The 5442-nt window shown below is 34.1% G+C and overlaps 1 long non-coding RNA gene across 2 annotated transcripts; it reads left to right on the plus strand.

The window, feature by feature from the left end:
* Positions 1 to 230: 230 nt before the first annotated feature.
* LOC109589050 (uncharacterized) lies at positions 231 to 5082 on the plus strand. Of its 2 annotated transcripts, none has more exons than XR_002188495.1 (4): positions 231 to 354; positions 407 to 612; positions 4951 to 4998; positions 5057 to 5082. It is a non-coding gene; the product is annotated as an uncharacterized LOC109589050 (long non-coding RNA). The 2 variants fall into 2 exon arrangements; XR_002188496.1 differs by having other exon boundaries at positions 5073 to 5082.
* The last annotated feature ends 360 nt before the right edge of the window (positions 5083 to 5442 follow it).

Raw genomic sequence — 5442 nt, forward strand, 5'->3', positions numbered from 1 at the left:
TATAGCTATGTGTATTCACCTCTTTTACCTAAAATTCTCTGCATTAAACTTATTCCACTGCATCTCATCTCCTTTACTTTCCTGCAGTATCCCTCCACACACTCATAGCACATAAACCTGTGCCAAAATTGTACACTAAATCGCATAATTAATTGGCAATGGATATACTCACTCATGCGGTCCTTTCTCTCTTTATTGCACTGTATTTCTATTTTTATCTTATAGAGTCAATTTATTTAAATTTGCTGATATTCTTATTAAAAGAGGTGTCATCAATGCTATTAATCTTGATGGAGGTGGATCAAACACTTTACTAGAAGAGGGAACTCTTGTAAACTATCCTGGTGACTACTGGTATAAACACTTTGATATTGTGAAAAATAGCAATTTTTGTTTTTATCTGTAGTCATGAGGATAAGAAGCTTTACTTATGTCCAAGGAAAGTATCAACAGTGTTGTGTGTTCATGATGTTGCTAATGACACTGATAGTTCTAGTAATGGTGGTGGTGGTGGTGGGTCTACTCCCTGTGTCTCTCCATGGTGTGGAGAGAAATGTGAACTACTGAACTGTGATGGAACTGATTGCAATGGAAATGGAGTTTGTACTAATGGTAAGAGAGAATAGGAGAAAGGAAGAATGGGGAAAGTGGAAGAAAAGAATGGGGAGGGAATTTAAAGAGAGGAAAACTCTATAGAAATATGTGCATGAACATATGAGGTTTACTCTTCATTACATTTAGGAGTGTAAAGCAGGATGGTATGGTAGTCACTGTGAGAAATGTTAGTCATTCTACTCCTCTTTAAAAATGCTCTAATTTCTTTTTTTTCCTATAGCTTGTCCACATAATAGATATGGTCCTGGTTGTGAATACTCTTGTTATTGTAATGATAATGGAGTATGTCATCATGTAACTGGATCATGCATATGTAATACAGGATATACTGGACCACACTGCATGGAAAGTAATGTGCTTATAATATTAGTACATGTCAACACAGAGCTCTTTCTATTTTTCTCTTTTTGCCTTTTCTCCTTTTTTAATTAGGGACTGTTTGTAAATTTATTACATTTGTTACAAACAACATACAAAAATGTATGAATTTAAATTAGAAGAAATGCTCCATATAGTATAGTAGTATTGATATGAACATAACACTACACCATCAATAAACATAAATCATTACAAAATATGAGAAAAATTCCTTATACTAATAACATTTGGTGTGGCTGTATAATATTTCAAAACTCTTGGATACTGGACGATATCCACTGCCACAACTGGGTGTAGTTTCAGATGACTATACAACATCTAGACACACTGCAACATATTCAGTAAACATTATTTATTAGTTGAATTAGTTCTCCTATCTAATAATAAATTAACTACTTCATAATGTCCATGAGCACTGGCAATCATTAAAGCAGTAGCACCATCTTTGTTTTGAACATTAGGATCAACTTGTCCCTTCAGCAACAGTTCAACTATTTGAGTATGACCATTTTTACAAGCCGACATAAAAGCATTCCAACCATTTTTGCTTTGAACATTAGGATTAACTTGTTCCTTCAGCAACAATTTAACTATTTGAATGTGGCCATTTTTACAAGCCGACATAAAAGCATTCCAACCATCTTTGCTTTGAACATTAGGATCAACTTGTTTCTTCAGCAACAATTTAACTATTTGAGTGTAACTATTTTTACAAGCCAAAATAAAAGCATTCCAACCATCTTTCTTTTGAACATTAGGATCAACTTGTTTCTTCAGCAACAATTTAACTATTTGAATGTGACCATTTTTACAAGCCAACATAAAAGCATTCCAACCATCTTTCTCTTGAATATTAGGATCAACTTGTTTCTTCAGCAACAATTTAACTATTTGAATGTGACCATTTTTACAAGCTGACATAAAAGCATTCCAACCATCATTCTTTTGAACATTAGGATCAACTTTTTCCTTCAGCAACAGTTCAACTATTTGAATGTGACCTTTTTTACAAGCTGACATAAAAGCATTCCAACCATCATTCTTTTGAACATTAGGATCAACTTTTTCCTTCAGCAACAGTTCAACTATTTGAGTGTGTCCATTTTTACAAGCTAACATAAAAGCATTCCCTCCATCTTTTTGTTGATATTTATAATCAACTCCTTTACTAATCAATAGCTCAACAACCTCATAGTTACCATGGTAACTAGCAATTATTACAGCATTTGATCCATTTGATGTCTTCAGGGGAGGATTAGCATTAGCTTCTAGTAACATGTGAATGATTGAAATGTGATTATGTTTACTTGCTATCATTAGTGCACTCCATCCTTTATTGTCCTGAATGTTAACATTAGCAGCAGACAGTAAACTGTGTACAATGTCCTCATGTCCTCTTTCACAAGCTAACATTAGTGCTGTCTTGCCTTCTTCATTAGTTTGATCAATATTAACAGCTTCTAGTTGAAGAAGAAACTCTACTGCTTCATTATTACCAGCTGTGACTGCCTCAAGGAGAGCTAGTTCAAAGGTGAAGTTCATATTCTCATCTTCTTGAAGGACAGGATGATCATTAATGTATAAACTAAATATACCAATGAGACGCATAAACTGTAACTTTCCTCCAGTATATTCTATTAGACTATCAGCTGTAGGATCAAGTACTGTGTATTTAATAGCTACTGATCCAGTAATAATTGTTATATATTTTAACAACGACTGTACAAACTTCACTGGAAGCAAATGTTGAATTAGGAGAGTTAGATTGCTTAGACTGTTAGCATACCATGGATTTTGAAGGTGTATAATAATATGGGGCATGTTGGTTAGATCTGGAATATGCTCCTCATATATTTCCATTAATGACTTATGAAGATGAGCCACAGTACTTGAAGATCGGAATGTGCCCGCCTTTTTCTTGTGATTTTGTAGTTCATTCACAATGTTCAGCTTTTCTTTACCAAAAGTACTACCATTCAGAAACTCTTCACTCAAATCTACTATTAAATTGCAGTCAATGAAGTCATAGTATGGATGCATAATATTGAAAGTTTCATTCAATGATGCATTTGTTAGCCTGTCACTCCAGTTCATGTAAGTCTCAATCCATCTTGTTATATCAGTGAGTAGCTCAGAATCTGAGGCTACTTTCTTATCAAATTCTTTTCGTACCTTCATCATTAAACTAGTAAATGATTTGTTGAGTTCTGTCAATGAACACGACACTTCTTCTTCATCTTTTCTTGTCTTAAACATTATTTTCTCTTTTTGTGTATTACTCACAGCAGCTGGATTACTAACATTAGGTACTGAAGGATGTCCTTCAATGATTTTTTTGATATTTTGTGCAAGAGTGTTTTCTCTTCTATTTTTCAATGCAGTGATGACATCACTCCATTTTGCCTCAAGGGAAACCAGAGAGCCATTTTGTATATAATTTTCTCTTTTGGTCGTTCACACTGGAACTCTCAGCTTCAATTTTTGATACATCATGTTGTGTTATTCCTGGTAAGTAATAGCCAAATGATTGCCAGTCAACAAGTGGTTCAAGCCATTGAGTTAATGATGTAATATCAGGTCGATCATCAATCATAGGACCAGGATTGAGTTCAACATCTCCTGATAAGAGGAGGAGCTTACGTAAACAAACAATCAAATAGAGATCATTGTAAATCAGGTTAGAACTGCTGCCTCTAGGTAAGACTACTGACTGGAGGTAATTTGTATCAGTAACAGTAACACCAGTAGTACATTGTACTTGGTAGCAGTTACCTAATAATAAAATACCAGTAAATATACAAGTACAAAGTTGCAATTGTTGTTTACCTGTTGGAGGAATCATCAAGATGTGTCTTAATAAAGAGAGAGAGTGTAAGAGGAGGAGGAGTAAAGCAATAAGAGACAGAGCTGCTGGCAGTTTAGATGTCTTCTCTCCTGATGTAGTACTGCCTGACTTGCTGTCTACTGCAGCTTTGAATGAGTGAGAGTGGCGGCCATTAGCTGGTCTACTGGAGGCAGCTTGACAGTAGTTCCACAGTCCAATACTTGCTCTCCATTGAGAGACATCAATCATCTTGTATTACTGAGGGAACAACAATGAAACCTTTGAATTTTACCACAACTGCCAAATAATGTACTGTGCATTGGACAGGAAGGTAGATCACTCATATAGTGTATGATTGTTTCCTATTTATTACATAAATTCATGTGAGATATCAAAGCCACTGCCTATTGACCTGTTCCACTATGCATACCGGTACTGGAAGTGAGTGTCAGTTATTTGGCTCGTAGATATAGTATACAATATTACTAGCCAATAAATAATGATTATTAATACAGCACAGTTATTATACAGCACTCATTGCTTTGCACTTTGTCATATGGTTATATTAGCTGTCTTGTCTCAAACCCTTTGTGCCATTATGGCCATGCATAGCACTCTTTATACTAGCACAGTAAACATTGATCTTCATTTCTCATTCTCTTCTTTTCATCACTTCTCTTTTTATCTCTGACTTGATAAACTTTATCTTTCCATTACCATAACAACATATGTGAATGGCACACAGTATAACATGCATTGTTATGTAATATAATAATAACTAAATCATCATCATCATTCTAGCACTGTTGCTGTAATTAACAGAAGGATATGAACAAGATAATAAAAGAAAATTGAACAATATCAATATTAATATCACAGAATCTTGTATACAGCAGGATGGTGATGGGTCTACTCCCTGTGTCTCTCCATGGTGTGGGGAGAAATGTGAACTACTGAACTGTGATGAAACTGATTGTAATGGAAATGGAGCTTGTACCAATTGTAAGAGAGAAATGCGGAAAGGGAAGAATGTAGAAAGGGAAAGAGAGAATGGAAAAACTTACTGAGAGACAAACTCTAAAAATATGTGCATGAACATACCGGTACAAGGTTTTACTCTTCATTACATTTAGGATCTTGTAAGTGTAAAGCAGGATGGTATGGTAGTCTCTGTGAGAAATGTTAGTCATTTTACTTCTCTTTAAAAATGATCTATGAACTATTTTTTCCTTTTTATAGCTTGTCCACATAATAGATATGGTCCTAATATCATATATACATATATACATACATATAGATATGGTCCACATAATAGATATAGATATGGTCGGTCAAATTTTTGACCAACAAAAATTTTGAGCTATATGGTAGTAAAGAGTATTTTTTAAAAATCAGCCACTGTTAAAAAATGTGTTAAAAAGCCTTGGGTATTTTTTAAATCAACCAATTTTTAAAAATGGTCATAACTTGCAGAAAATAAAATAAAAATTTAGGGTGATTTTGGAGCCATTTAAAAAAAACGATGGACTATTTCTGGGGTATTTTTCTTTTAAAAAATGACCATAACTTGAAAAATTGAAGTCAGAATCAGCTCAAACTTTTTACAAAGCATAAAGACATCAATA

The sequence above is a fragment of the Amphimedon queenslandica genome, unplaced genomic scaffold (genome assembly GCF_000090795.2).
Source record: "Amphimedon queenslandica unplaced genomic scaffold, v1.1 AMPQUscaffold_11678, whole genome shotgun sequence".
NCBI lineage: Eukaryota > Metazoa > Porifera > Demospongiae > Haplosclerida > Niphatidae > Amphimedon > Amphimedon queenslandica.